The following is a 23,068-nucleotide window of genomic DNA, read 5'->3' as shown; positions in this document are numbered from 1 at the left end:
TTAATTAAGTTATGTACTTGTACATTGTCACAGCAAAGATCACTTGTAGGAACAAATCAGTGACCTATGACACTATTCACTGGCAAAATAATTTTTTAACAAAGCATGACTAGAGAGCTAATCAATGAAGGATTTGGCCTTTATATCTAAGGTCTAAGTTCTATGTATATGTCCTTTACCTCAAGTTTGTACTTTATTTTTAAATGGTTAGCCATTTACACTTCCAGAAATAACAGAGAGATACAGTAAAAGAATCAATAAAAGGTGTATCATTTATTCCTCTGAGATTTCTATGTATTCTAGTTAGATCTTGTTAATATTTCTTCACTGATAACATTATAATCCATTAATTTAGCTTTCTGTAGTAATTTTTTTTTCTAAAACAGATACTCTTTTCTGAAAAATAACCTAATAATCATCAAAGCAGTGAAATTTCAGTGTTCTGTGACTGGGAGAAATAACATCTGGAGCAAAACAGACAATGGAAAACTTATTATGTCACTACCTATATGGGATAAGTAAAAATACATTATAGTTTCAAATAAGCAATAAAAAAAATCATATTATTTAAAAGAACATAATTACCAAGGATCTTGATTAAATGCTTATAAAAAGGTATGTGAAAACTTTCTGAAAAGTGAACCAAAATGCAGCATAAGGAAATAATCACAGTATTTGTTTTAAAACCCCACTGCTGTTACAACCTCTCAAAAAACCTGATGGAGGCACAACCTATTTAACCTTTTGTGGACACAGTCCCTACAGAAAACTTTTTTACATATGTGTATATATATGCAAGCATGTCTCTAATACCAACACACGATAAAATACTGGCTACTTTTAACCTAGAAAAAGTGAACTATCACTCAAAACATAGCACCAAAAGTGTTTAGAAGCCAACCCATTTTTCTGTGTCATATAACCTTGCTCAGAGCAGGGCTTACTAATGGAGGTGAGGAGAGAGAAAAAAACCAGTATATTAGCATGAACAGTGTTGCATGCTACAAAATAGAATGGAAATATTTTTAAAAAGTCAGTAGGAACAGAGCATTACCACAGTGGTTCCATGGGCTGGATTAATAAAAACTGATTTCTTACTGTCCCTCATAGTACACGAATGCAGAAACAACAAAGAAACTTGGGAAGTAACAGATTTAAAACTGTGACAAGGAAGATGCTGCTCATACAATGTGGGCAAGAATTGCAGTATGTTGTTCCAAGGTGCTATGGGTGCTTAAGGTTCATTTGAATTCAAAGGACAACTGAATAAATTCATAGAAGACATAGTGGTTGAGGGCTATTAAATATAGGAAAATATTTCACCAGTTTTGGAAGTCTCAACCACATACTGCAAAATAGTGTGCTGAAGTATTAAATTAAACTCCTGGAGATTTCCTACACAGAGGTCAAATCAACCTGTTTCAAGTGGGCTTTAGAAGACACTGGTCCAAATCCAATATAATATGACTTTAAATATTCTTGTCTTTAGAATAATACTGTAAGCAAGTCTCATTTCAGGAGCATATTTTGAAGTTTTAAAACAGAGAAGTGTGCTGTCCTTTATTTTTTTTGGTACAACTGAACATAAAGTCACATTTTCTGAGCTAAATCAAAACCAAAAGAACAAAAGCAACTTGTTTTGTTTGGAGGCTTTGGCTGCTGGGAAGCACTGGAGGGCTGAGACACTTGACTAAGTCAGACAGCACAATTCATGGTTCATTATGTCTCCTCCGTGCCACTGTGACAGCTCAGTCATATGTCTTTAAATCTGCAAGCAAGAAAAATATGTAGTTTTGTGAGTAGTAAAATTTAAGAAACTCACCTTCCTGTGTCTTCTTGTTTTATTTTTGAATTTTCCCAATCTGTCAGTTGTTTTTCCTTTTTCAGTGGGGCATTCACACTTCCACTGTAGAATCTGGTGTCTGATAAGGCAGTTGAGCTGGTGTGACAGTCTTTATCAGAACATATGGGTTCACAAAACTGTTTTGGAAAGATGTTCCAGAATTTAAGGTGAAGGAAGCCAACAGGTTTATAGAGGAACAATTCAAGCTATATCTATATGGTCCTTTTTGTGGGATTTTTTTGTTTGTTTGTTGATTTGTTTGGGATATTTTATCCATGATAACTGGTAGAAGATCCTGGGTCTAATTTCGCAGGACTAGAAGCATGGTACTATCTCTCAAAACAAAAAGCTGTGGTAAAGTTGTGCACAGGTGAACAGGAAAAATCCGTGGGAAACAGTGTCAAAGGCTTTACTAAGGTTCAGGTAGAAACCATCCACAGCCTTTCTATCTTGCACTAATTGGGTCACCCTGTTGTAGAAGGAGATCAGAGGAGAAAAGATTCTACATAGTTATGTTTTTAATACATTTATATTTACAGACATTTATAGAATGAAGCCACATGAGCTTAGCTTACCTACAGTAAAAACACATGCGCATACGTACCTTTAAATCAAGAGTTCCAGGACAAAGGTCTGTTTATGGATTAAGCCCATTTTTACTAGGCTGTATGTCCCATTACTGTTATGTAATCTCCTGTCCTAGATTAATAAACTAATAATAGAAGCAGAAAAGTAAAGAATAAAATCTCTCTGTGTGAGAGTGTTTGAAAATCTTTCTGTATTTAGGCATGTTGGGAGTACTGGGCAGTGATTTGATTTCACAACACAAGTCGGACTGACAGCAGAGAACTCATTTATCCTTAACACGGAGCACAGAGTAAATATTCAGCCTTGTTGTTTGAATGTTCTGTCTGGACACACTGCTCACTTACTACATCTGACTGTATTGCTTTGAACAAGCTCAGCTACAACTACCAACAAACCTTTGCAATTTAAATTCCTCAATCATTTTTCTCTTTGTATCCTCCCCCACCACCCTTGGTATGGTTGTGGTGGGGTCTGCAACCCCCTGAACTAAGGAGGATGAGTCTGGGAACAGGATCAGCTCCTCTCCCAGTCTCAATCCTGTGTGATGGCAGTGCTGAAGAGCAGTACATTCACACTGAGCTGGGGACACACCACCGATGCCACCATGAGCAGGTTTGGTTCGCTGAAGGTTTAACAAGTTTTGTTGAAGGGCCTGAATGCCCTGGCCTGGTTTGAAAGCGAGAGACCTCCTCAAACCCTCTGGTCACCTCTGACACTTTCATGTTGGCACAACTCTAGGTGGGACCCTCTGTAGCAACCCCAGCTGGGCCTGAGATCTGCTGCTCCAGCAGGACTGCAAGCTCCCTCCTCCCTCCATCCCAGCCTCCTCCCACAGACTGGTAATTAGTGTGAGTGTAGGATTGTATTAATTGCAGCAATTGTCATGTTTAGATTCATGGGTTAATTGGTAATATCTGGTGTAATGTTTTCCCCTCTGGATATTTTTGATCACAGTAATTAACCTCCCCCATCCAGGGAAACAGATGCTCATTGCTGCACTCTCCAGCAGCCCCCAGCGAGGGTCCGGGGGGGATGCCTCTCCACAGGTGCCACAGTGGGCTCTGTGCTGCAGGGTGAGGATGCCCTGTGGCATGTCCCATCCATAGATTTACATGACATTTTCTCAGGAAGCTCAGGAAAGCAGCCATGCTATCTTGCCTTCGAACCAGGAGCTATAAAGTCACTGCCAGTGATGCATATATTTTGGAAGAGGTTGAATTGTTATGGCCAGCTCTGCTTTCTTATTATTTCTGTCAAGACAAATGGTAGTGGAGATGGGACCAGGAGTGCCTTCTGCTTCCCCTCCTGCAGTATTGATGGTAAATATTGATGAATGTCCCTCTCTGGCTGTAGCTGGGATTGGAGAGCAGGAGATGGGGGAAAAAAATCAGGTTTGAAAAGGTCAGCTCAGCATTCCAGCATGCCTTGCTGTCTACCCTGTGATAGGATCTGTAAAGGCAGGTTTGCTCTTCCCACATTTCCAAACCTACTCCCTCTTCCCAGTGTGGGGTACATCTCTGAGCAACACGCGCTCAGTGGCCAGAAAGCCACCTCTTCAGCCAGCAGGTCTGCCTGGGTGATTTTTCTGTATTGCTAACAAGGATCTGGATTTTATTACATTTCCTCCCACCAGGCACAAACCAGGAACTGTAACTATGGCAGGAGAATGGATAGGCCAGGACTATGGCTGTCGGCCTGGGCAGGAAAATCATCCTTTGGCATTCCTTGTGCTTCTAACTCAAGCCCAGGTGAAAGGCTGGGGTTTTCAAAGGTGTTGAACAGGGACCACTACAGGGCTTTCTTGCTCTTCAGTTCCAAGAGAGTGGGGGAACATCTTCTGAAAGCCCCAGCTTAATCTGAGAAAAGCACAACTTGCTTCTGCTTCATTTTCTAATTGCAGCTTTAGCCATTTTCTATCGTAAATTGGAGGTAAAGTGACAAATCATAGGAGCAGCTGTAATGGTATGGGCTGGGTATGCATCAGTGAGGGCTACAGTTCACAAAATTCTAGAAAATTCCATCAAAATAGCCCAAAATTCTGTCAGAATGATCCCAAAATCCCATGAAAATAGCCAAAAACTCCTCAAAATCCCATCAAAATAGCTCAAAAATCAGCAGAAATGACACCAAATACACATAAATCCTCACCAAAACATCCTAAAATATCTCCAAATTCCCAAACATTCCATCAAATTTAACAAAATTCAACCAAAATACCCCAACTTCCCATCAAAATGCCCCCAAACAGACAAAAATCCCCATCCAAAATGTCCCAACATCCACACGAATTCACATAAACTTTCATAAACATATCCCAAAATATCCCAAGACTCCCATAAAAATCCACCAAATTCCATTCAAAATCCCATCAAATTCTCACCAAAATGCCCCTAAGTCACCCCAAATGTACAAAAAGTACTTTAAAAATCACACAAATTCCCCCAAATCTATCTTAAACATTTCCAAATTCACATAAAATATTCCCAGTTCACTCCAAAATCCTACAAAATCCCCAAATTCCACCAACATCTGCTCAAAATACCACCAAATCCACCTAAAATCAGCAAAATCCATATAAAATTTCCCCAGGTTCACCACAAATATCTGAAAATTCATTTATAATATGTGAAAATTCCCAAAAAATCTCCCCAAGTTCACCTAAAATGCCCCCAAATTTACCACAAATCTACATATAATTCCCCAAGTCATGAAAATTTCAACTAACTCCCCAAATTTCCCCCAAATATCTCAAAATCTCATGAAAAACCACCCAAATACCCTAAAATCATCAAAATTTGCCTCAGTCCCCTCAAATTCACCCCATTTCCTCCCCACCCCCCAATTTGGGCTCTAAAAATAAGGATTTCAGCCTTCAAACCAGTTTGAACCAGATGAATCAGTCAAATCCAGTTTGAACCAGCTAGAACTGGTTTGATAGGTTTAATCTTGTTTGACACAATTGGATTCAGTTTTAACTAGTTTGGAACTGACTGGATCAAGTTTGAACCTGTTGGATCAGGTGTGAACTGGTAGGATCTGGTTATATTGTGTCTGAGCCAGTTTGAACCTCTTCAAACTGGTTTTATCCCCTTTGAACCAGTGAGATACGATTAGAACTGGATTGAACTGGTTGGAGCTGGCTGGAATCGGTTGGAACCGGAAATAAAAAGTGAATGTGCCTGGAGCAAATAAAAAATACTCTTAATAAGATTGAGTTATAAATGCATTTAAGTGATTGATTTTCACATGTGTTTACCATCTAACCATACAGGCTGCTCATTAAAAAATGTGTGTCCCAAGAGTCCAGGTCTCCATATGAAATGCCAACAAACACACCTTGGCACAAATGCCGAGTGACAAATACAAAAAGAAATTAGCCATCTAAATAGCATTTAATGAGGCTTAGATGACTAAAAGAAAAACAGTAGTAGTTGGAGAAGGTCAGGAAAAAAAGTCAGGCAAATCTCCATCTGGCTTTAGTACATGAAATAAAAATAACAGGTAAACAGAAATTCAGCAAAGAATAATCAATGAGCTGGAAGACAGAAGGTGGTTGGAGAGTAAGAAACGTCTGAGCTGTTTGTGTATGGTGTAAATGAAACAGAAAAATGAAATACCATTGTAAGGTGGAAGAGCAGGTAACAAAAAAAACCAGAACTATAATCAAGCATTGCAGGATTTCTTTTTAATTGGTTAGCATGATTAAACACTGGATTTCTCCTGGGCTTGGCTGTTTCTGAGTTTCTAGGATACCTATTTTGTGATTATAATTTCTGGACAATACAGCACCAACTGTGGACTTCTAGAGAGAAAGTTCTGAGTCTACAAACCTGCCCAAGGAAAGAAAGGCTAAAACTGCTAAAACTAAAATTACAGCCACTAATAAGCATCAGCCATCAAACCTTGGTTTTAGACATAATTTTAAAGAAAAAATACAAAGTTTAATCCTAAAAAGCTTAATTATAACACAATTGTCAAAGTTTATATGCACTAGAAAGTAAAATGTGGAAGTAACAGAAACAGGGCAAGTAGTACAGACTGACTAATTAATGCTAAGTACAATTATAAAGTGCACGTATTTCGGGATGCAGTTGTAAACAGACCACCAAATACCTCCTGAGTCAGCAAGAGATGATTCTGTGGTATTTTTAGATGAGGTTTTGGTAAGTGGCAAGGACAGAAAAGGAAAGCTAATTGCAGAAAATAACCTTGCATGGGGTGATCACGAGTGAATTCAGTTTAAACTGAGACTAATAAACTGTGGATTTCCATTTTGAAAAAACAGACTTTTGGATAGCAGAATCATCTGTGCTGCACTGATGACTGAATGTAGGAAATTCAGAACTTCTTTCAGTCAAACAGTGAAAGAAAAAATGCAGAATTTATGCCCTAAGGACAGGGTAGAACTCCAAACACAAAGGGTCTTCTCCCATTTGCACCGATTTGAATAGCTGCATCAAATCCCATGAGGATCCAAGATGTAATGTACCCACAACAGTTCTGTGTTTGCAGTGCTCTCTGTTTGTTTGTGTTTGTTCCTCTCAGAATGGCAAGATTTGCTCTCAGAAAGCCCAAGATCTCTGTACTCTGTAAATAGGTTGTTTTTTTCTTAATATTAAAAAGCCTGATCTTGGCAAGTGTGTTCATGAGGCAGAGTGCCAGTCTTTGGAAAACAGTTAGTATTCATCATTTTCCACTTTACTGTGTCCTTGCATACTCACAAAGTAGTGGATGTTGAAAATATTCTCATGACTGACCACAAAGAAAGATTTTTTTTCCACTTCAATATATTAGGCAGAAATGAAATGTCTGGAAACCATCTCTAGGCTGCACAGATTTTCCTGTATTCCAGTTGTTGCCATGAGACCTCTGGATTAACTGACCACATGCCAAAAATTCTCAAAACCCACTAATAGGCTAAAGCTGAATGGAAAAACTTGCTCTAAACAAATACATTATTAGCAGATGGAACATCACAAATCAGTAACAGAAGAGGATGATAACTTCTAAATGAACTCATTTATATTTTATCAGTTTGCTCTGGGCTGTCAGGAAAAATTCTGTCATCTACCTGCCTGCCTTGTGAAGACCTGAGTGTGTAAGAAATACCATTTGTGCCTACCTGACACAAATGTATACACAGCCAGAAAGTGACACTCTGCAGTAAGGGCCTTGATTACTTGTTTTTTTAAGTCAGAGACTATAAAGAAGAAAACAGGAATTCTGAATTATTGGACAATTGGTAGGCTGAATTAAAGTAGAACAGAAAGTAGAGGAACATATTTAGCCATTATCAGAGAAGTAGGAAAAAACCATTAGTTTGAAACCAGACACAAATTTATATTTTCTTTTTTACATAAGTTGTTATTCGTTGTTGTTGTTTTGAGGAAGCACTGTTTTGGGTAACAAATTTCCTGTCATTATCAAAGAAAAGGCAAGTGTGTTCACACAGGAGTGGACAAACTATGTGCCAAAAATGGCATCCAAACTAAGGGAGTTTGGTTTTCTTCACATTAAAAGGACATTTCAGTACAGTTTTGTATTTCTCCCAAATGGAAAAAATGCTAAATTCTGTATGAAACTATAAAAACATTTCACAGCTCAGGTACCAGTTCAAGATAGAACAGAATCACTGTCCTCTGGAAATCTCAAAATTAAGAAATAATCACTTTTTCTGTTATTTCATTATGCTGACATAACATCAATAAGAGTAAGTGTGAAGCCAAATATATTAATACAGCTGATACATCTTACTGTTACAACATCAATAAGTAATTGTGTCCCAGCTTTAATATATCAAATTGATAAAATATCAGTGACTAAACCATCACTGTAACCATCCTCTCTTGTAACTATAAACCTGTACTTGAGTTGAAACCTTCTCACAATTCACTGACTTTTCCTAGGATTATATATATTAAAAAAAAAAAAGAAAAAAATTGAAAAGATAAATAAATAAATAAATAAATAAATGCTACAGACTTCAATACCACCTATTTAATTCCATACTAAGGTTGCATGCCAAGCAGCCTTGACTTTTTCTTGACTATAGATGTATTTACAGGTCTTGTTATATAGTTTGCCATAATTTTAATAAATTATGCTAAAATACCAGGTTACTTGCTTTCAAAATTGTCAGCTTTGGTATTAGCAGTAATGGCATAATTCCCACAGATTTAATAGACAGTCCAAAGCTCAGTGGCCAATCTGTCATTAATTTTAACAGGCAGTATGTCAAACCTCTGATGATGTAAACACCATATACGAAAACATTTTATCTCATAACCTAGAAACATAAAATGAGTAAATAGGATCCTGTCTTTTTTACTGTCATCCTCCTGATACCAAAAGAAAATCCTGTTACACTTTCCTGTCCTAATAATATAAATTAATTTACCATTTTATGCAACTGAAGCTGTGTGTCATATTTTCTATTCCTCTGTAAGCCAAATGTGAATATTGTTAAACTCACAGAGGGCATTTTAAGCTTATCTTTACAATCATAGCTGTGAGTGGCCTGAATGTACAATTGCAAGCAAGAACATTGTCCTTATTTTGTGAAAAACTAAGCAATTGTCTTCAGCAGATGCTTTCCAAGGTGTGAATGAAACAGGTTTTCTTTCAATTGTTCAACATTTACTACTAAACCTTAAGTTAATCAACCAAAAAAAGCCCCTGTAAGCAGGCCATGGTCTCTAGGTTATTACTCCAGTTTATCTCCAGTGTGAAACGATCATCCTTGAAAGTACTCACTGTCTTCCTTCCAAATTGCCCTCAATGTTGTTTGCTCGAGATGTTCAGAAAACAAAGACTACTGCCTAATACCCTTTTCCTCTAAAAGAGCTGTACACTAATCTTTATTGCACTGCCTTGATTCACCTCTTTTTCATTTCAATCACTTCTCATTATTCTTAATACTTACAACATTTGGTTTTGAAACAGCAGTCTTGTGTTTTTCTGTTTTATGATCATCTTTTCAAGCTAAGGTACTGAACAAAGTCACTACATTATGTGTAGTTCAGAAATCTTTTCCCCCCATGTGTAGATAGGCACAAATCATGTATCATATGCTTCTTTTAGAAATAAATATGTAACCGTGTTCCAAAACTACATCAGTGTTACCCACTTTTCATCTCTTGCACTGCTTAATACTTAGATTAGGACAGGGATTAGATGCCAATTTTGATGTAAATGGCTATTATTGTAATGCGTTTAGGAGAATTACAGATTCAGGAGAGGAAGGCAAGCAGCTCTGAGAACATAAGGAAAGAAGGAGTGAGAGGGTACTAAGCAGCCCCCAGAATGAAGTAAACTAGGTTGGGAACCAATAAGGAGAGACAAGGTGATTTGTTTCCATGTGCTGGGGAAGATATCTTCTCTCATTTAGTACAAACCCATCAGAAGAGACTGAAAGGAGGATTTTGCTTTCACTTGGATGTCAGTGTGAGGAAGAGGAACTGGTCTGGAAGATGTTCAAGTAGCTGCTCACCGGTAGTAGCCCACAGGTCCCACTAATGGAGGATTATGAGTTCCTAATGAAAACCGGATTTTTTCACTTCTCAGTGTGGTTTTACGCAGCCAGAAAGAGCCCTACCAGCAACTTCTGCTTATTCATCATCTCTCCTTGATAGGGGGGAGAGAGAGGTCAAGAGGTCCTCAAGGATATGAAGAGGAAAATAAATGCTGTGTTAGATAGGTGAATGCAGTCCTATACAGTCAGCCATGGCCTGTGAGCCCAGCCCCTCTGCTGTAACCCTGTCAGCACTCTGACGCAGGGGATGGATTCCACCTGGGAAGAGTGTGCCACAGAGGAGCTGTGCTCCCCTGGGAATGCCTCTGCTGTCCATGGCCAGTGGGAATCCTCCCAGGGGAAAAGGGAGAAGGAATTCCTGCTCCTTAGTGAGCACAGGGGTGGTAACTGCTCACACAGGTGGAAGGAAACCCTTCAGGCACTCTTTGCATTCTCTTTCCCTTCTGACATTTTGTGTCGATAAAAAGTCTGCACAAAATGAGGCTCTTAAAAATGAAGCTGAGGATTTAAAATGAAGCAGTTACTATTACAGTCACGTTCCCACAGCTTCTGTCCTCACCCAGTAGCATTTCTTTGGAAAAGAACTTTGTGATACCTTGCTTGTAAATTGTGTGATATAAAATTAAGTTCTTTGCCCTTCCTTGGCAAAAGGAAATATAAAAATCACTACTATAAATACTGCATCCATCATTTAAAAAATGTATAGCTTTTAAGACTGTATCACACATGGTGAAAACAGATCAGGAAAACAGATTGGGGCTTTTTAAACCATTGGTTTTATCCTGCCAGCTGCACTTATTCCCACTGTCATTTACTATCAGCATTTTAGTGTTCAAAAAAAAGTGTAAAGGCTCAAACATATTCTTGAAAATAGTATAAGCTGCATGCTAATGAAGCCACTCTTCCTGAGGGTCTGTCTCCTGCTATTTGTCAATAAAGACATTTAAGTTTCTATAGTAAATAACGTCTGCTCCTAAGAACATATTGCAAAGAAGCAATAAGAAATAGGAGGATAACAAGTACCAGGCATTGTCACTTTGTTAAGAGAAACACTAGTGACTCCCTCCATCAATCACCACCTCTGTCCCTCCCGATCTCCTGAAATTAGCATCTAATTAATTGATGTATCATTCAAAAATTCCACAATATGGCAACATAAATATTATATAGAGGACAGATCATTATAACAGCAGAAATATTTGTGAACTGTAAATAATGAAAGAGAGAATAGGATTTTGCCATCATTCTCAGCAGCACATAGAGTAATTTTAAGAAGCTGAAGCTGACATCTGACTGACTTCTTAGCAAATATTACCCCTGGCTGCACTGGCAGATTCCACTGGAATGTCTGAGACTGAAACACTAACTGACTGCTGCCAAGCCAGGACTGAGCCTTGGCTTTTATATTGCTACTTGCTGTGTTTTGCTCTGGTTTTGTTTGTTGGTTGGTTGTTTTTCTTCAAAAATTAATAATTCGTGAAAGTACTTGCATTTCTGCTTTACTTTATCTCAACACATAGTAACTAAGAAAAATTAAAAAAACATGCAAATGCTCTCCAGTGGCCCAAATAAGATTTATATACTCTTATCTCTCAGCATTGTTGTTCTGTGCCATAAAAGCCATGAGAAATATGGGAGGGTATGAAGGAAGGGATAGCCAAGAGGATATACTAGTAATTTAATATTTATCCCAAAAATAAACAGCATCGTTGCAGTGTGCATAGATAAGCACTGCTCCGACTCCTTCAGGGGGTTATGCTGCTCTCTATATGGCATGATATTTATCATTCATTCAATGACCTTCAACCATTTGCTTTGCTACACTACCTTGGCTCCTTCCTAGAATAAAGGCCAAGTTTTACAAAATTAGAAAATATTAGTCTTTCTCTTCAGTAGCTTTACAGAGGTCCACATTTGCCCTTAGGGTAAAGCAGGACAACACACTTTCACTCGGATGCATCCACTCAGAGACCAAATGTTTCATTAGTAACCACAGGACTAAATACTGTCTTTAAAGTACTGATTGGAAATTTGTGTTACTCTGGGAATGAGGCACACATCCCCAGGGTGTTTGAGTACTGCAGGACTGGAAACAGCAAGTATTCATTCTGGTTCAGATTAATATATATGGGCATATCCAAGTGCATTTTAAACCCTTGCACAGTGGTTTGCTCCTGAAGCTCTCTGGAACTGTCCCAGAAGGATGAGCTGGCTTGCAGGAAGGTCCCACCTCTCCTTGGGTAGCAGTAGGACATTTCTGTCACTTGAGGACGTCACCTGGCTGAAGGCAGGTCTGTGAGTCACTCCTACTGAAATGACTTGTGTCAGCTGCACCTCTGTAAGAAGGGAAAGATAAAGCCATACGTGCTGGGATTTGAACAGAGAGATGTGATGTTACCCTCAGGAGACTGCATGAAGGTGTTTTACTGAGATTAAAAGGAAGGGGAAAGAAAAAAAGGCACACCAAACCACTTGGAACATATGAAGAAGTACAGCCTTTGCAGTCCCACTAGGTAGGATAACACTTACAAGGGTTATTAGCCTCCATATAAGAGATCAGCAGAAGAGGTCAGGGACATATTTCAGCAAAGCAGTATATCTCATCTCGGCAGAAGGAAGCATTTTAATCTTCTTTGGGCCATTCACTGGGCTAAATCAAGGGATATAAGCAATCATTACAGAGTTTAGGGAACAGGGCTGCACTTTAAGTCCCTGGATTTCTGCAGCTGTTGCCAGAAGTAAATCAAAATTAGGGGGCATCCCCAGTGCTAGAGAGAGTTTCCTTGAGAAAGACTGGGGGATTACTTTGGATGTTGGAAGTCAAAGAGAGAAGTCAGTCTGTTTCTGCAAGAGTTGAACAGACCTGCAATGGGGCTGAAAAGACAAAGAAATATTTAGAGAGGTTGTTTGTACTCTTTAATTTTAGTGATAGTGGTAAAATCATGAAAGAGCTTTTGTGTCATTTTTTTTAAATCAAATTTACATTCAAACATAAGACTCAGAGAAGAGTTAAAAACAGACAATGAGGATATGTAAAGTATTTCATATTCCTCTAGTATTTAATTTAGGTTTTAAATAAAAAATTGCAAGGTTCAAAGTCAAATCACTGGTTTCAAGATAATCTAATTTTATGCAATTTAGATCATTGTATGGATGCAAATTCTACTTTTCAACCCTCTCCAAATTGTAGGTGAGGGCAGGTAGGAGGGAGGGAAGATTTAGGGAGGGATAACAATCTAGCTCAACTGTCCCTCTGATTGGGGGAGCTGGGGGAAATATCCTCTCTGCAATGTCAAGAAAAGGCAGAAATCAAAATTATAATATTAAAAATAAATGTGACTCATACATTTTGAGAGGGATGATTTTGTCCTAGAGAAATGCAATAATATGAATTCCTGGTCAGTCTGGGATATTTATAAAGGTGTCTGTGTTTTTGTTTTCCTTTATGCATACTCATTGCCTGTTAGGAACATTTATTCAGTATCACAATAAACATTTCATGCCTCTGTGTCCTGCAAGGTCAACTCAGCTTATGAAAACCAAGCTGCCGTCTGTCTCCCTTACCTCATCACCAAATTCCCAGACAGAGCAGAAACTCCAAAACTCATCAAAACACTATCAGTTAGACTGGAGAGAATTAGAGCTGAATACTAATTTTAATACCTCTATTATGTATGCACAAGATAACTATACTTGAGGTAGAAATAAGCAATGCATCTTGAAGGACTCTTGTTTATTCAGTCTTCCCCAAAAGAAAAAAAGTAACGATTCCATCTAATGAAGTGAGAAGGTGAAGGTAGTTTTACTTTGCAAGTGAGATACTTAATGAGGCAATATCCTCTTGAATCTTTGAGATAAGCCCTAGGTCAAAAGTAGACAAATTAGCATAACATTCATATTAATATATTTCAGAATCAGATACAGAAACAACCTGCACTCCGAAACCTGCCTAATCACAGACAGCTAATTTTCAAAGGAGTTTTGGCACTCATTATGGTGATGGATGACAGAACTAAAAACATCAACATTTCCTTGAGATCTGCCATGCTTTGTAGGCACTTCTCTTATGTATTTCATGAATTGTATTTTATATTTTTCATAATTTATTTAGATACTCAGAGAAGTAAAGAGAGATTCCTTGAGAAGGATATTTTGGCATGCTGCAACACTGCCTTTGTGTACTTGCAACACGGATAATCCAGCATGGTACCGTATTCCAATACCCAGAAGTTGCATTGCTGCTATTCTAAAGTTCTTATTATCTCATCACAAGGAGGAATACACACAGACATTTCTACAAACACACTCACATGCAAAATATTCTGTACAAGAAAGAAGCTGCTATTATTTATGAGCTTCATCATGCACTCATATATAGATGGATGCACACAAACACCTCTGCTCCCATAGCTGTGTACACAGACAGTAGCCACTAAATACAAATTATTAAATTACCTTCCTTTCCTCTGAAATGAATTTAAACATTGGTATGCCCCAAAACGTTGACAACTATGGGTTAGCACTTCTGATGTTGTCCAGCAAAAATCAAAGAGGAGAGAAAGATGTGTGGAAGATGCTACTAAAAAAAACTCAAATAACAAAATCCAGGAGTGAAAACAAAAAGACTCCTATAATTGTTTCCTTAAGTTTTCTTAAGGAATAAATTCTGTTGATGAGACTGATTTAGGCTGCCTGCAGTTCTGTGGAGCTCATCTGGACTAGTCAACATAGTGATCTTGATTCTAGGACAAAGTGTATTCCTTGCAGCCTTAAAATTCACTGCTGCTGGAGAAAACTAATTTTTAAATATAGTATTAATCCTCAATAAGAATGAAATGCAGATTTTTGCACTACAGGCACTGGGTATGGATAAATAAGTATTCAGGGCTTCATCTCCAGAAGTGTGTTAAACATCTTTGGAGTCAATGAACACACTCAGTTTATGCTGCCTACAAGGAAAACTGATGTGTTTTGGCATCTTCTGCGCTCGGGCTCTTTTTGATTACAGTGAAAAGGAACACAAAGGGCTCATGCCTCAGGCAGCACAGATTGGCCAAAAGCGCATATGCCTAAAAATAAGAAATGACTGGGGAGTGCAAGGCAATGGCAGGGATGATGGGAAGATCTATCCTGCAACTTACTGGAAGACAAGCTGGCCATGGGCCTATAAGCAGCAGAAGCCAAGCCAAGGGAAGGGAGCATGTCTTATCAGACATGAGAGCAGACAGCGTGCTGACAGCTGCGGACCCAAACGTGACAGCTGTGACTCAGGTTACAGCTTCCCCTCTCCTGCCCCAGGACCTCCACTCTGCCTCTCCTTTGTGATAGGAGGAAAATGCAGCTCTCTGGGTGCCGCAGCGATCGATGCTGCCACGGTGTTTGTTACAGTGGGCACCACTGGAAATGGCTTTAGCACCTAAATACTATTTCTGCACAGTTTCACAGCACTGTTTCTCTTGCCTGACCTTAAGACTCCTCTTCTTGCTGACTGTTTTCTGAACAAGTTCTAGCTATGGTCATCTGTGCCTTGGCTGTTTAGTGCTGAGCAAGGTACAGCACAACACAGTAGATGAGACATCTCTAGGCCCCTTCAGGCACAGCCACACCAGTGAAACCATTGTATGGTGCCAAGAGCTCACCTCTGCTGGTACCTTCCTAATCTCTCACTGTTGTACTGGGTTTGCAGGACAAGGCTGTGACAGTGGGCAGGCTACAGGGGTCGCCCACCCTGGGAAAAAAAACCAAACAAACCAAACCCAAAGAAATCCCAACAAAAAACCATTACCACACCAGAAAAAAATAAATTCAATAAATCTGATTCCCCCTTCCTGTGAAATTTCTCTGTGGCTAAAAAAATCGTTTGTGAAAACCATTCATTCTCCTCAGAGTGTAAATACCCTTACTATAGGTGAGTAGAAATTTCCTATCAGTTATCTAGAAAGCTTGTAACACAAAAAAAAGAAAAACTCAGTTAATGGTTTAGGGATAGGTGGTGGCTTTTTTCCTCACTGTCTTTACAGTGTGTTTCATCTTGTATCTTTAAACATTATAGATTCACAAGCATTATGCAAAACATTATGAGGATAATCGGCACAATGGGGGTTCACTATTTAATGAAAGTAACTCTCTTGTTTTTAATTATAGCATTTAAGATCATCTTATTGTCAAGTGAAATGCAGCCTTGTCTTTTTGTGGTTTGCCTAGGATTTAGGAAATATCCCATCACCTACTTCTTTAACAGTAAAGATCATCTCCCACATTTTCAGGTAACTTGTATACGTGTTAAACACTTTGCGAGCTATCCAAAGCCAGGACTAAAAAGCAAACAAATCAAAGGCCTTGTACGAACGTCCTACTGGAAAATATTTTACTAAGTTTAAAATACGGCAAAAGAAGCAGGGCAGAAGTTCAGTTTTAGGTATCTCATTCCAAGATGTTTTTAATTTCTGGAAAAATTTTTCCCCATTTTTTCCTCCTAAAAAGTAAGTTCCATGAATAAAACAGCCCTGGTGCTAGACTACTTGGAGCAGACACTTCAGCAGCAGGTAATTAGATTTCACACATTTTATATTTTCAATTATTTCATTTACACTATAATCAATGTTTTTCTCATGTAAGGAACACTATATTAGACTAGAGATTTCTATCTTGAAAGAAAAAAACAGCAAACAAAAGAACAAAAACCATTATTAACAAAATGTTCCAAATCCTGTTTGCATAGAGATATGCACTATAATTCAGCACCAGAGGAAAGGAATTGTACCCAGACACACACACGTTTCAAGACCAAAAAGAAAACCATAATTGCTGTGTTTAATGTTTGTATCTTTTGTGTATATTTTAACCATATTTGCAATTTGCAGAGCTATTTGCCTGATGGCATTATTATAAATCTATTAAATCCATCCTTTGAACAGATGGTGCTATAAAACACTATTGTATCTGGGAAGAGGTGTTTGAAGACATAGTATATGTGTAGGCATACATGTGATGACACCTAGAAAACCACAAAAGCTATGTAAAACAGATAAGTACACCAACTGGGAGGCCCAGTTTCCCAGCATGGCTGATCAGTGTGTCTTTTTCATAATATCAAATGCCATCTTTGCAGTGCTTGTAAAATAATACCCACTGGGTTTTGGAATAAAGATCTCTACTGGTACTTCAGCAGTATCTTTTTCCTGAAACCTCTATATTCCCTATGGATGATCTGTTTCAGCAGCAAAGAGATAAACAATGTGTCATGTTATTTAGTTTCTCAGCATTTTCAAGTGGATTTCCTTTAAAAAAAAAATTGAATAATCTTTATTGGTATAAAAACCCAGTAAAAGTTTAAATATTTCTTTTCATCATAACAGTAGCAGTAACAATATTTACTCATTGTCTTTGACACTATTTTTTTTCATGCAAATATGCAACAGAAATAATAAAAAGCCAATAGTATATTATTTGATTTGATGTACATAAGAAGCTGGCTCCAAGTGTTGAAATTTGTACAACATGTTGGCATAGTTCAAGGAGAGCAAATTTGCAATGAATGATGATAATTTGCACTGAAAGAAATTAGTGCCTATTTTGATTAGGAATTAGCCTTCTGTTCAAATTTCAGCAGAGTAATGTATTCATTCCTGGCTAGAGCATTAGCTGGGTTGAAAGGGTGAGAGAAAAGCTTGTGGACAAAGGGAAAATTTAAAAGTAAAAAGATCAAAGAGCTATTTCTGTAGTTCAGTAATAAGGTAACTTCTATGGTTCCAAAAAGCCACTACCAGTGTGTTACACTGAAATGCACATTTACTGTGGCACCCAACCTTTTCTGAGGTAGGAACTCCTATTGTTCTGTTTTTAGGATTACATTGTCCAGTTTTTGGGATTGCATCATTCATTTTGCATTTTTGCACCTAATCACACCCAAATTGCTCAGTTTGAGAGGCAGGTAGAAATGCTGCCATAGGACAACATGCAGCAGTTGAGGATGGGGTGTAATAATTACATGCATACATACAAATACTGCACAGCTAAAATTTTGCTTCCTTCTCCCTAGCCCTGGTATGGAAAAACAATTCATCAATCATCTTAAAGCAATTCAAGTTAAGCCTACAGAAGCAGGCTTCAGAGCTACTGAAATCTTCAGCTGCCCTGCTACAGTTGTTACCCAGGGAGCCACACTGGCCAGGGCTACAATTCTTTCAATTTCTATCCAGGAAAAACACATTTCCAGAAAGAACTGGCTTGAAATTCAGCTCTATGCATTAAAAATGCAGCAGAGAACAAATGAATCCTGAGCAATCTCTCCTCAGAAAAAGTCAAAGTGTTGACTATGATGAAGTGTAATCTGGAAGGGTTTGCCACTCAAGTGTGAAAGCTCTTTGAGGAGTTAATCTATGAGAAAAGCTTAAAAAAACACCAGTGTTTCTGTTGTGGTGCCAGCTGTCAGGGCTCTGACAGTTTACCTTGGCACTGAATCTTCAGAACAAAGGAACTAGGTCATGAAACAGAAAATTTAAGCATATTCCCCATGAAACTCACCTTAAAAGATGAGCATTCAGGTTACTAAGTCAAGGACTGAAAAGTCAGAAAATGACAAATCCAGGGCTGCATGTTCAATTTTAACTCTTCCTCTTTGTATATCTGCACTGTTGAACTACTTATTATATGACTGCAGAAATAATTGTATGTAAAGACCATACTTCAGCTGATGGCAAAAAGGACTGGTGTTATTTAATTTCAAACAATTAATCAAAACAGGGGCTTAAAATATCTCATTGAACACAGTACTTGTCCACCAGTGTTTGTATACCCTCCCCCACAGCCCTGATAAGTCTCTACCACCCCCAAGCTCCTTGCTGTAGTCACCCACCTGTCCTCTTTCACAGCCTCAGTTTCCCCACTGTCTCCGATCACAGTTCTGTTCTCTGGACACCAGATCACTCTAACTCCAGTGCTGAGCAACACCTCTAAATCTGTTACTTTTTATTCTCTGTCCTGCTCTTTCTTCATCACTCCTACTGAAAGACAAAGGAAGGGGCAGCAGCAGAGGAAAGGGAATGCTCCCTCTGGAGGGAGCTGAGCTGATAGATCTCCTTTGGACGACAAGTTCAGGAAAGCCAAGGCAAGGACTTTGACTGCCAACAGGGAGAGACATCCTTTTTCTGAAGACAAAATCATCGATTGCTCATAGCCAAAGGCTTTGACACAGGTCTCCCTCATTCATTGTGAGCCAACTTCAATTTCCTTATGCAGATACACTTCAGTGGACAGCTCCCAGAGTAATTAAGAAGTTTGTAGTCAAGAGAGCGCAAGTTTCTAAATGCTGCTCTCCACAAGAGTAGCAGCGCTCCTGGTTCCCTTCTGTCATGCTCCAGATGGCAAAGGAAAGACACAGTCTGTATTTCCCCTTGTATCTCAAAGTTAGCACAATGCATTTGCCTTGTTCCGCTTTCTACCTCACCACAAAATTTGTGTACTTGGCAAACACACCTAAGTTTTGCAAAGTTCTTTTCTCTGTGGGAAAAAATAATGCAGTGCTCCCATAAGTCAAACCTCATCCTTTAATGAATGGGCCATTTCAAAAGGAGGGACAAAATCTTTCATGAGGATAACAAAGCTGGGGAAAAAAACCAAAACATGGAAGCTTTCAGGAGTACATTCTACACACCACAGTTTCTTTGGGTCATGGATTTATGGGTCAAGATATTTAAAAACACCAACAATGAGTGTATGGTACCATGTACAAGGCACAGAGAAGTGAGGCAGATTAGATCTACTATGTATTTACAAAGCCATTGCTCATAAACTGTTCAGAGAATAAATGTTTCCTAAAGCCATTTCAAGCATGCTGAAATATGCTCCCTGACAAACACATCCTTTACAACTTCTTCCAAGTCAGAAATGCTTTTCAATTTAAAAATAGGAGGTACAGTTTTCTAAAGCAGTCCAGAAGTGGCATATCCTTCTGCATAAAGTGCTTGCGTAGTGGAGATAATTGAGGATAGAAAATACATTATTTTTCTGTTCTATCTACAATAGCAATTAAAAAAAACAATTAATTGTGTCAAGGTGCAAAATGATGATTTTAATTACACTACCAGAGTAACATAAGAGCCTCACATGCAGTGACTACTCCCTTGATTGGTCTACTACAGAGGAAAAGATAGGATTGCTTCCCTAGGGCAATGTTCTCCACCTCATTCAGGTTGATTTACTTCACAAATAACCTCAGTAACTTATTTTATTGACCTCCCTAGTAGCAGGTTTTGAAAGTAAAACCAGGATGTCTTTTCTTGTTATGGAATTATTTTATTATTTTATTCTATTTTTAAACACTACTGAGAGAAGTGCCATATAGAGCATCATATTTTACAGTCTGTCTTGTAATTTAAAATTGCTTATGAATGTAACAGAAATAATCCTAAAAGAATGAAAAAGCTGATTTTCAACAACAATCACAGTACCATTCAGGTCTCGTGAAGTCCAGATATCTCGCTCCCGCAGCTATGGCACTGAAGCACACTCAGAAAGCAGAACACCAAAAAGACCCTCCTTTCTTTAATTATGCCTTTACCTCTCCCATCATTGAATAGCACACCCTGAGGCACTGTAGGAAGAAACAGCAAACTCTTTCCTGAAAAGTTCATAAAGCAAACATGATCCATATATCTAAGACTCTATTCCCCTTGTACCTTCAGGGAGAGAGGAATATTATTGAAATTATTAAGTTCATTTTACTGTCTAGTGCCTTTGAATAGTATTGTTAAATTGGAAAAAGAATGTCACTGCGGTTGTGAAGTCAGAGTCTCTAATCCAGTGCTAGAGGCACAGGGAACTGTACCCACATGCTGCAGAAGATAGATATATTCAGATTTATATTAGACATTTCAAACTGAAGAGGGCAGTTTCACACTAATGCAATATCCTAGCTTAAATGGCTTTGTCAAAAAAAGGTTTCCTCTGGTTTCTGACCTTTATTTTGGTTGAACAAAAACACAAATACAGAGATTGTCTTAATCCGTCTTGTTTTTATTCAAACACCTGTGCTGGGCCATATTCATAAAGATGCTTCTTATCCCATCATGCATCTTCCAGATGGTTTTTATTAAAGGTCTTTGGGAAGATTTTCCTCTTACCCCCTTCCTTGCTTCCTCAGAACAGTTAATTAAAATACTTCCATGGAGATGCACGACATGGACCCACCAACTAGTGTCAGTCATTGTGCAAAAAATGAGCCTGTTTGTTGGGTAACTGGTTATTGCAACCATTTTTTTTGTCATGGCAGCCTGTGTTCTTATTGTGATTCAGTAGAACTGCTGAGACATCAATTAGTGTGGTTTCTAAAAGCTTTTATAACTCATGTTTAAAATGCCAGCCTCAACCACAAAGCACAGCAGTCCCATAATCTACAAAATCAAATTTGGGGCTCAGTTTCCATTTACCTAAACTTCTGCAATAATAAAAGTGCGTCTGCTGAAGACATCTGTTAGAATTCGGTAACATCTAATTTTTATGGCAAATAATAGAGTTCAGCTCCATAAGATTAGAGGTTATAGGCTCAGCCTTTTGCCTGGCTTGGCATTCCTGTTGAAATGTTCTGCCAGCCAACTTAATGTATGCATTAAAAAATCCCAATGACTTGATGATTTCCTCCTCCTCCTAAGATTCAAAATAAAACAATAGTTTCGTCTCCTAATGCTTTGCTCCATGGCATTGTTGAGCCTATGGCAGTGTCTGTTTGATGGGACTGACAATAATATTATTTCTTTTCACTAAAAATAAAGGCTTAATGAGGCGAAATCCAGAGTTAATTATATGTTGGAAACATACACGCTGCTGGAGAGGAGGTGGAGTTGCAAAAATCACTGTATTTCAGGCCAGCCCTGCTTGCATTCTGGGTTTCAGATACTGAACTTTGTCAATCCAAAGCTTGAGATTCAGGTTTTTTTCAGATCAAATTCAGTCTTCTAGCCCATGTGAATTGCAACATAGCACACAGCTATTGTAGAGGATGTTTCTGGAAAATAAAAATAACAACATTACCATTCATAACAATCAAACCATCTGTGACTTTTAACCAAAGTTTTGCATTCCTTTTTCATCCAAAACCCTGTGAGAGATATTTATGATTCCCCTGGGTAATATATACTAGTGAAATAAACAAATTTGAAATTTCTGTGAAAATAATGAGCAGAAAAAGGATAGTGTCATTTCATCTAGCTTCTAACAGAGAAGCCAGTGAACGACTAAGTAGAACTGCTCACTGGCACATGCATGCACAACACTGTGGAGAGCCATTCACCAAAGACTCAAATACTACTAAATAGGTCTCTGAAGACTCAGAAGAATCTGGGAAGATTGTGCCATTAAAATTAACATAACCTCTAGGAAGACTGAGTATCAGAAGCACAAGATTGGAACAAAAATGATCAGCCACCCTACAGACTTACTGCTGGTATTGCAGAGATCTAAGTGGCCTGCTGGGATTTTTGAAAGATAGGAGAGCATGGGCCAGGTCATGGTTTGCATTTTACTATCCTTCTGTGCCCAGCTTTCCCTTGGGGAATGAGCCCTTACTCCAACTGGCCCTTTCCCAGCTCAGCAGCTTTCATTCCTTCTCCTTCCTTTCTAGAAGGACTTACTACTCTGCTGTTTCTAAGAGACTATCCATGTACAGACAGTGATAAGGGGCGGAAGAATTATCAAATCTGCCACTTGAATGATTCATAAAATAAATAAATTGCAGTCCAGGAATGGGGGAGTGCCTGGAATAATTTCATAGACCTACTCCCCATCTATTGCTGTCCTTTCCTCAGCTATCACTCATTAGTAGCACTTTAGTATGCTATGGTCCTAGTTCCTCACTTTATCTCTTCTGGTACAGTTATGTGCAGCTCTACAAATTGAGTGAAAACCCAGTGGCAGATATTTTTATTTAATTTTAGTGGTGCTTTATGAACAAACCTATACTATAATGATTGGAAGTAATTTTGACCAAAACAACCAAAACCACCCATTTTTTAAAATTAAAGCTATAATCTAAACTATATAATCTATAAACTAAATCTATAAAGCAATCACACACCTCTCCAGAGCCTATTGGTCCTTCCTGTCTTCTT

Source organism: Corvus cornix, chromosome 1 (assembly GCF_000738735.6).
Source record: "Corvus cornix cornix isolate S_Up_H32 chromosome 1, ASM73873v5, whole genome shotgun sequence".
NCBI lineage: Eukaryota > Metazoa > Chordata > Aves > Passeriformes > Corvidae > Corvus > Corvus cornix.
Note: the sequence above shows the minus strand (reverse complement) of the source record.